Genomic DNA, 11217 nt, shown 5'->3' on the forward strand with positions numbered 1-11217 from the left:
TAGATTTTTTTCTCTTTGATAATTATACAGCTTATATTTTGAATAGTAATAAAATCTTAAATATTACTTGTCACTTCTTTCTCCTTCTTCCTCTTCTAACACAACATCTATTCTCTAATCAATTAATGCTAGAATATTGTTATATCCAAATAACAATATTAAGGATTTTAATGTAATTTATACTTAATAATTTAAAAATAGAAGTAATGATCTTTATAAGGCTAATATTTTACAATCAATGTGTTAGATAAGACATACATGAGATGAAATCTCCTTCGAAACAATAACAAATTCTTGGAAATATACATGGCTATTTTATGTCATAATTGTGTAAGATGAGAAATGCAAACTTAATAACAACACAATATTAAGCACTATGTTTAACAAACAATAAGAAGGTTGAATATTAAGAATCTATTGATGGTGTTTTTCCTTAACTTGCCTTACAAAAATAATGTATCCAAACTTTTGACAATCTCCCTACTCTTGAAATAAAAAAGGCTTAAGGCAATAGTGATTCAAAAATTACAAATCCAAAATTGTAAAAAAAAACAACTTAGTATATTGCATGTAGTACTTCAAAAACTTAAGAATTCTAATGTCAACTTGCACATCAACCTCCAAATCTACCAAGAAAAGTGCAAAGTACAAGATAAAATCTATGCAAAGTATAAAAATTTTATAAAGATAACAACTATAGATTAGTATTTTTATAAAATATAAATAGCACTAGCATACCCTTATAGCAAAAAGATTATAAGTTATATTGAATTAGCATTACTTCCTACAATATATTGCACCTTCTAATTAATAACATATTGATTAAAATTAGTTAAAGGGATGCATATAGAAGTAAAAGGATTTACTCATAGATTTTGATTGTAGTGTTTAATGTTAAAGCTTAATCTCTTTTTCCTTTGAATAGTTGATTTATAATTTGAAATATAACATTATTTGTCTTAAAATCTAAGTCCTATCTAAAGTCAAATACAACATTTCATACGAGAGGCTTGGTCTTTATTTCAAGCTTAAGTATAATATCAATTTTAGCTTAAAAGCATAATAACTAAATTCTATCATAGTATTTCAATCAATAGATTGGAACTTTAGTCCTATGACCTCAAAACTTAAAAAATTATTTACAAAGATTGACATGAGTAGAATCTTGATGTTGATTGTAAAATCTACTTTAGTCATTATATGGTAGGAATAATTTCTAAGAAATATTGAATTTTGCATCTATCAATTGAATCGTTTGGCTGTAAATGCATAGTCTATATTTGTATCATTTATATAAAAAAAATAAATGAAAGTTGTATAAAAAATATATTTTATGATCGTTCATTAATTTTAGCACAAAAATATCACTATTCAATGTACATCATAATGTAAGTTTTACGTACCATTGGCATTACAATAAATATCTATGATATAAAAATCTAATGAAATCTTTTTATCAACCACACAAATAATGGTTTTTATACTTTAATAAGATATTAGCTTGTATAAAACTCCTAGTGATTCAAAAAATACAAATTATTTTCAAATAACATGATCTTTTCTTTCCTCTTCTCTTCTTAAATAGCATAACTTTATGTATAGTCTCTTAGCATAAACAAAAATAATAAAAAATAATTTCTCAAATTTAATGACCTCAAATAAAAAATATTAACAAAAAAGATCAGATAGTTGGATTTATCTTTGGAAGTTTGAAGGTATAATTTCTTGGATTGTTGATGTCTAAAAAGCTTAGTTGCAAAAGTCATTTTGGTTGCTTATGATCATCAACTATTGAACTTAAAGTAAACCTAATCTTAAATTTAAGCTAAATGTTTGATCTAAGGTGTAAAGAATCATAGCACAATTTTCACCATTAGTTGTAGTGCAATAATTTATTATTATATTACATAAAGACTTACTTGAAAATACACCAAGCACGTGGTTGTGGAAGATAAATTGAAAACTATAACAACAAAGTTCTAAAAACTCTAATAGAATCTTAAATTAACTCTAATTAAAGACTAATAATTTTAATGAAATATTATTTAAATCCAAAATAATTCTTAAAGAAATTATAAAAAAACCATAAATAAGTCCAAAAGAAGTTCTAAAGAAATCATAAAGAACTTTAAAAAAGCCTAAAGATATAATAAAAAAATCTTAAAAAAATATCAAAAATAAAAAAATAAAAATATTAAAAATAAAAATATTAAATAAATCTTAAATAAATTCTAAAAAAATATTAATCAAATTCTAATATAATCCTTAAAAAATATTAATTAAATCTTAATCAAATATAAAAAAATCCTAATGTAATCATAATATAATTTTAAATAAATCTTCAATAAATTCTAATTAAATTAATATAAAATCCTAAATTTTAAATCCTAAATCTTAAATCAGATCCTAATCAAATTCTAAATTTTAATAAAACCTTGATGAAATCCTAAATCTTAAATCAATCCTGAATCAAATTCTAATTGAATCTAAAATTCTAAATAAATTCTTAATCGATCCTACAATAGATTGAAATCTCAATAACTTATAATTTAATAATAGATTTTGACTCAAAATTTGCACACCTTTCAATTATTTAGTTGAAAACAAGCACAAAAAATTTGAAGAAGATTAAACTTACCAAATAGAAGATAAATTCTACAATACACTATTGTATTACATGAAACATTGCTTGAGAGTTTACTGGGCTCTTAGTTGTAGAAGGTAGAATGGAAATTTTAATAATAAAATATTCATTCTAATAGAATATTAAATAAACTTTAATTAAACCTTAATAATGCTAAATAAGATTTAATCAAATTCAAAAGAAACCTTGGAGAAATTATAAAAGAAACAATAAGAAATCTTAAAAGAGCTGAAAGATAATCCACAATAAATCTTAAAAGAATCTTTAAGAAGTCCTAAAAAATATTAAAATGATCACATTATATTATAAATAAACCTCAATCAAGTTTTAATTTAATCCTAGTTGAAACGCTAATGGACTTCAATCAAACTGTAGACAAATCTTAAATCATAAACCAAAGCTTAGGCAAATCTTAAACTCTAAATCAAATCCTAGACAAATCCTAAACCAAACTCTAGTAAAATCCTAAATCCTAAACCCTAAACAAAATTCCAATCAAATCCTAAATCCTAAACTTAATCTTAACCAAATTCTAAATTCTAAATTAAACTCTAGAAAAATCCTAAATTCTAAACCAAATCTTAATCAATTCTTAGCTTCTTGAAGTAAATTTTGCTAAAATGTACTCTTAACTTCCTCCTACAAATGTGTATATCATTTAATTTTTTAATTTTTTTTTTTTTTTTGCCTTATTTATGGCCCTACAAAGTAAATAGAAGTTTATTTTGTAAAAAGTAATATTAGTACTTTTTAGTTTTATTACCCTTTGACTATTATCTATATTTCAAAGATAATTTCTTATAATATTTTAAATTAAGATCTTCTATAATATAATAATTTCTACACTCTTTCACTTATTAGCCATGTTATATCGTGACACTGCTAGGATATTAGTTGATCTCCTTCTCTAACCTTGATGCTAATCTCTTAGCACTAAAATCTCTTAATTTCACCATCCAATGGCTTTTAAACTTTATACAATTTTTAAAAATAAATTAAAATATTAATATAAAAAATATATTTTTTAATTTGATTTGTAATTTAATGCAAATCTAAAAAAACCCTCACTCCTCTAAATTCTAATTTTTGAGATCTCAAAACATTTAAATTTCAATAACCTTCAAATAAATTACTTGGTCAAGCTCAAACTTACAATATACAATCAACACAACAATGATAATTTAATTACAAAGTTTTATAATTAGATCATTTATCAATCTTATAAATTTCTTTAAAAAGTAAATTCTTTGTATTTCTCAAAAATCAAAAACAACTATAACTTTGCAAAACCTTTTTAAAGTTATTAAAAATTCAAATCATTCAAAATAAATGCTCACTCAGCCTCTTTTTGTATATTGTCAATTTCTACTCTTCAATCATCCAAAGAACTCCAAAATTTCTATAGATGCTTAGTTTAGTACCTTAGAATTTGATATTGACCTTCATTACCAACTACTCATGAGAAGTTTATTATTGGTTTAGAAAAGCACAAAACTTCTTGCTATATTAATCTTTCTTACTTATACATATTTTAGTTAGTTTTTATCATCTTCTTTGAACTTGTTTATACTAAGTTATCAACCATATCCTCACTTGCACTTAATCTGACCTACCTCACTTTGAACTTATATAATTCAATGAAAAAATCAATAGAATGATTTGAAATCTTTTTTAATATATTTCATATCTCATTCTATTTTTATATTCAAATTTTCAAATTAATTAATCACTTATATCAATTGTAGCAAGAAAATCTCCAAATCTAATTTTTTGGTCACTACTTTTTTCTATTAATCCTACACTTGGTTAATCTTTTGTGTATATTTCTTAAACCAAATGTAATAATATCTTGAAACTTTTTTATTGGATTTTTTTTACTAAATAAGAAAATTAAATTTTAATTTTTATAATCATAGCTCTTATAAATACCAAGTTATGATCCCTTAAACTTGTTGCCCTTGACTTGGATTCTTACTGGACCTTCTTTGCTTTAGCACTTTGTTTCTCCTTGACCTAATTAATTTTTGCTCTCAAATTTACACACAAATAGGTAAATTTTTCCTAAAAACTATCCTTAAGGCCTGCTCTAAACAAATATTCCAATCAATTACAATAGACTTTTATCCAAGATCCAAAATTTGCCCTCTTTATTAACCAAAAAAAATATACAACAACTATAACAACCTTCTCTTTGTGTCTCTCCTCATTCCTTTAAGTCACCTTGATACCTCAAAAATATTACTAAGATATCAAGATGAGAATCTACTACATGTGATCTATTATATCCTTATCCTTATCTTAAAAATATAACTAATAGGACTTTAAAATAAAAATCTATCACATATAGCCTACCTTACTTTTATCATCCTCAAAAATATCAACAAGAAGACTCCAAGATGAGAATCTACCACATGTAGTCTATGCTATCCTTATGATAATCTTTACTACCAACCTTCTCAATTATTGATTTAATGGTCAATTTTCTACTAATAAATTAGCAAGTATATGAACTAAAACAACAAACAAGCACATGAATTAAAAAAAAATACATAAACTAAAATAACACTCTGCTAATATCAATCTAATTGTATATTTAAGGTTGAAAAAATACACATGAAACCATTAAATGGCCAACATCACAATATTAGTATTCTTTGGATATAAATTCTTGATTTTTTTAAGGTTATTTTTGCTATTGTTTATTCTTAATTATTTTTTAAAGATGCCTATTTTAATTATTTTTCTTGTCTATTTTTTTTTCTTCATTTATGGTTTTATAAAATAAATAAAATTCCATTTTTCAAAGAGGTAATATTAACACTTACTATTTTTATTACCTCCTTAATTATTATTTATATTTTTAAGATTATTTATTATAATATTTTTAATTATTATCTTCTATAATATAATCCCTTCTTTTTTCTTTCACCAAATAGTTGTGTTATAATACAACAATATAAAATGTTGACCAATTATTAATAAATATGGTGGAGCCAATACATCTAATACATTGCATAATATAAAAGCAATGAAAGTATAGATATTGTCATTAGATGTTGGATATACTACCTTTGTTGTATAGGTTTGGTGCGATTTTGTTTTATTTAGATCAGTTTCTACTACATGGTTTATCACCAATCTTGAATGTTATATTGCATTAAAGATTGTGATTTGTTAATATTAAAACTTGCAACATATTATTATTTATTACCTTTATTGGTGTACTAAAAGCTGGTTAAAAACTACTCTATATATATATATATATATATATATATATATATATATAAAAAAAAAAAAAAAAAACTACATAAAAAGCCAAATAAGAAGATTAGGAAAAAAACTTACATTATCTAAGAAATTCTACAAGAAGACTACACTTATCAATATGTTTTGAAAGTTTTTTGCAATAAGAAGAGAACATATCTATTCTTGGATTTATATTGAACTTATCATCATAAAGATCTATTTAGTCATAGGTTCTTATGTGAATTTTTTATATAGTAGGTAATTAAGCACAATCCTACATAGATAATTATGAAGAAATATACTTGTTGATTTATGCAAAATAAAAACTTCTTTTTAAACATTTATAAACTACCAATCCATATAGGCACTTCAATAGCTAATTTCTAAAATAAAAATGAAAAAAAGAATATTATTTAAAAGTAAGAATTATATATATTTAGACTTTAGCAACTAAAATAGGTGCATGTCTTTAAAATATAAAAAATATAATTTAAAAAAGATAATATTTCTTTAAATTTCACATTGACAACTTCTTAAATATTATTTTCAACAATCAATTCTAAATGAGCTAAAATTGACTTCAAAATTGATTCTAAAAATCAAAAGAATGACACAACATGTAAGAATCAATTATGATATTGTAAACTCTCAAAATTAACAATGCAAGAGGAAAAAATAAATATATATATATATATATATATATATATATATATAATAATAAAATATTATAATAAAATAAATTTAAATTATATCAAATGAAATTAAGTACAATTAGTATAATGTGAAGAGAGGAAAAAAATTCATTTTATACATTGTGGTGGATGAAGAGTAATAATAAGAGACATGCTACAATAGAAATCTCATATTGACTTGTGATGCATGAGGTGATACATCCATATTCTATTTCATTCTGCATTTGAAAGTTTTATAATAGCCGCAACTTAATTGATGGATTTTGCTATAGACCTCATATAAATTTGTCCAAAAATGGATCTTATAAGGATGTTTGTTTAAAGATCTATAGTTTGTAGTTATTTAAGCAAAATATTACTATAATTTTTATTATTACTTTTTTTCATACAAATACTAAATATGATTGTTGTGAATTTATATGTTAGATTTTAGATACAATGCATGTTGCACAAATTTTGTATGAACTTGTATTAAAGGGTGGTTCTATATGTATGGACAAAGAAGGTAAATAAGGTTTTTTTATGTAATTATGATTTTTTATAAAAATAAAATAACTTGCTTAGCATGTCCAACATGTAAAATCTAGCATCAATGAAGATCAATATAGAAGATATATTGTAAAGTAAACATATTCATGCCTAATTTAAAATCCATTTCTAATTAAAGATATTATATTTTGTATAGATATGTTTTATAACTATAATATACTTGCTTCACTTAAGGTAGAACCTAAATCTAAATAAAGATATAACAAAGGACTAGCTCATTTTTATTTATTTTTTTTGTAGTCAACAATATGATTGAATTGTCTCTTGGTTTTTGTGATAAACATATATTTCTTTTCTATTTGTATCTAACAATATGCACATCATTAAAGTCATTCTATACTTAAGTCAAGTAGATCAATAATTTGTTGTCTTTTAAAGATTCATGGACAAAAATTATGATAGAAGCTAGATAAGGACTTAAATTGTGTATATCTTTTCAAAATATTGTTCTTAAAACAAAACTTATGATTCACCCTAAGCACAAGATCTTTCTTTTTTACTTTCTAGTAGAGTTTTTTTTATTATTTAAGGCATTGCTGCTCATTGAACTCAATAATTTATGTATTTAAAATATATTAGAACAATTATTTTAATATTAAAACCTTATGTGGCTTATTACATGAAAAAATATTATATTTGAATGAAAAGTAATGCAAAAATCATTGATTAGGTCAAAAAAATTAATCTATCAAAGAATTGACAGTTGTAGAATAAGAAGCTTTTCTACAAAATCATGTATTTTTAAAATCCTTAAATAGCAAAATTATAATTTTATTCTTCACTTAATTTATAAGATTTCATTTTTTTTAATAATTATGTAAAAAGTAAGGATATTATTTTATAATCTAAAAAGAACCTCCATTCTAACAAATATTATCAGCTAAGCAAAGAATATTAGTTGAAGAGTATCAATTTGGTGAGGCTTTATTGTATTACAAACAAGAGCCTTAGGAATTTTAATTTTTTTTATAAATTTGCAAGGCACTTCTACTATAGATTGGAATTTTTTATATTATTTTCAAAATACTTTCTAAAAGCCTCATTTTAAGGCTACTTTTGTAGATAATATTCTTATTTCTAAGACAAAGAAAGAATAGATATTGTGATTTATATTATCTTCTAAAGATTTGGTAGAATCTTTGATTTAAGAAAACTAAGCAAATTTTGAGGACATGCTTTCTTTTTTCAAAGACCATCTTTTAAAATTTGACTTTGGATTAGCAAAAAAAAAATCACTATCATTTTATATAAATATTGTTAAAAAATTTTATAGATGTATTGTGATAATTTTTTAAAAAAATAAATTCTTTTAAAGCTTTTAATTATTTATTAATTTTATATCTTCTTATTTTGGTCTTTTGATAATTCATAATCTCTTTATAAAATATCTAAATTTGAATTTTTATTATTTTTATTTTATTTTGAAAAAAACTATTTATTCTTATAATTTAAATTATACATGTTATACAAGCTTTTAATATAATTCTACAATCAATTTTACTTATTTCGTATAAAGTGGATTTTAAAAGAAAAGTGGACAACATTGGGGCCTTCTTTTCGAATTCAGTATATATTTATTTCATAATGTTATTACTAAATATTGTAAAAAAAAGACTATTCAATTCAATTAATCCCTACTAAAATATTTTAAGAATTTTTTTAAATTTTATTAAAAACTTAAACATTGTGTATAGTTTAATGTTTCTTTCTATGAAAAAATCTCAATAGTTTGATTAGAAAGCTTCATCAAAAAGAATTTGTATCAACTTTTGCAACAAGTTTTTTAAAACTTAGACAACAAAATTGTAACCTTACAAGTAATTAAGTAAAGTAAGATTAGAGATATCTTATTAGATTATGTTTAATAGAATTTTTTTATGACTAGTTCTACTAAGATTAAAAAAAAAAAAAAATGAATGTTGAATTAACTTATTATTATATGTGTTCTAAAAATTATAATTTATAATGTTGTTTTTCATTCTTTTTTTTAAATGAAGTTAATATTGACTTATACTTCTATTGGAAAAATTTAAGAATGCAAAATCGTGTTTACAAACATTCAACAATTTAATCTAGCAAGTGTAGCATCTATTTAAGAAAATGTTAAAATGACCCAAGCTTTTACTAAATCAACCCACTTGTCGAAACCATCATTGCATCTCCTCTTCCCCATCCCCGTTCCCCTTGTTCTCAACCCGTCCCCATTCCCCCCGTTCCCAACCCTCGTCCCCGTTCTTAGCCTATGTCTCTGGTGCCGACCTCCCCTCCCTATTCGTGTCCCCAAGAGTAATCGTTGTTGTTGTTATCCCCCCCAACTCTCTTTTCTGACCTCCTGAGCGTTGTATGATGAGACTTCGAGAGAGTACTTCTGGAGAGTGAAGGTCTGCTCTACGATCACTGCGGGCGACATGCGCGCAGACTAGTTGATGTCCATAGTATTCTTCAAGCGGGCGGCGAGAGCCTTGTGCACCGGATGCATGATGCTCAACTAGCTAGAATAGAGTAGAGTAGAAATGCCCAGAGAGCCTCGATCACCATGGGGTTCATACCGGCCAACACTTGACGACCAAACTCGACGTCTTCGGTCTAAGCTTTCTTGTTAGCTGTCACCACAAAGCAGCACCACAAGTATCAGGCGCAGACCCATGGAACGATCGGGAAAATAGCGACGTCGCTCATAGCTACGATTCCATTCAATTGAACTTACAGACGGCAAACGTCCAATCAAAGTTTTGAAGTTCGAGTACCAGCAATGATTCTCAGCGTGGGTACTTGAACACGTTTCTATTGTCATCGAAGACGGATGAGCTTGAATGGACATCATAAAGCAGGAGTAAGGACACGTGTAGCCTCTTTGTAGCCAAACATTTTCAGCTAGCGCATTTGAAGGAGGGATCTGGAACTTCATGCAAGCCTACTTGCAGGTGCTTCAAATACACTAATTCCATCATACTAACCTTGAACCTCAAAACTACGACTTTTCTTGACTAAAAATTCATTTCTGCGCAATCAAATTTGTTATTTAGCCAACTAATACCCAATACAAGCTTTAACATGGAAGACATGTAACACTTGAAAGAAAATAAAAACTTATGCTGCAGCTGTTGGTTGCATCTACAGAAATTACCTCCGAGAAACTTATGAATTTGGTGAAACCTTACAATCTACCCCTCACTGATGCAAGATATGCTTTCTCTTCAGTGAGAAATTGCGCTCTCCCCACTGACTGATTCAGGATGCTTTTTTCCTTTGATGACCTTTCATTTGAAAATTTCAAATATATTGCAGCTAGCACAGTTGTCACTTAAAAAAAACTCAGAGAATGCTGTAATATCTCCAACGACATATTCTTCTTTTGAAGTATTTTAAAAACCTTCAGTATCAGTTGGACTGGTATCGATACAAGCTGCTTATAGCTGATCAGCTGCAACGCAATTAAAGTTGGCCTCGATAAGTGCTCTTGAACGAACTAGCAAATCAACAATGCATTTCCGAGAAAAGTCCTCATTGAATGTGATTAATTTCCTGTCTCTATTTGTCCTTCATTAGTGAGTTGTACCCTAAAAGTTTTACATCTTAAACCAAGATACCAGCTTTCTTTCGCTGCAAGCTTCACCTCTTCTCAAGACCTCGTTGCATTAACCACCACATGCGGTTGTATTATTCCGAGGTAGAATAGCATTAAGCAAGTCTCCAAGTTTAAATGGTAGTCAACACAGTGGTTGCAAGTTTACATTGCTGTGATTGTAGAGCAGACCTTCACTCTCCAGAAGTACACTCTCGAAATCTCATCAAACAACGTTCAGAAGGTCAGAAATAGGAGCTGGGGGATGACAACAACGACGATTACTCAAGATGGGGGACGGGAATAGGGAGGGGGAGTTGGGAATGGGGGCTGGAAACGAGGGAAACGGGGTGGAGGCTGGGAACAGGGGGGAACGAACAGGGGGAACGAGGATGGGGGGCGAGGGGGACGAGGATGGAAGAAGGACACAATGATGGTTTGGACAAGTGGGTCGATTTAGTAAAAGCTTGGGGCATTTTAACATTTCCCTTTACTTAATATATAAAATTTATAACAATTCT

The sequence above is a fragment of the Physcomitrium patens genome, chromosome 2 (assembly GCF_059467195.1).
Source record: "Physcomitrium patens ecotype Gransden chromosome 2, ASM5946719v1, whole genome shotgun sequence".
Lineage (NCBI taxonomy): Eukaryota > Viridiplantae > Streptophyta > Bryopsida > Funariales > Funariaceae > Physcomitrium > Physcomitrium patens.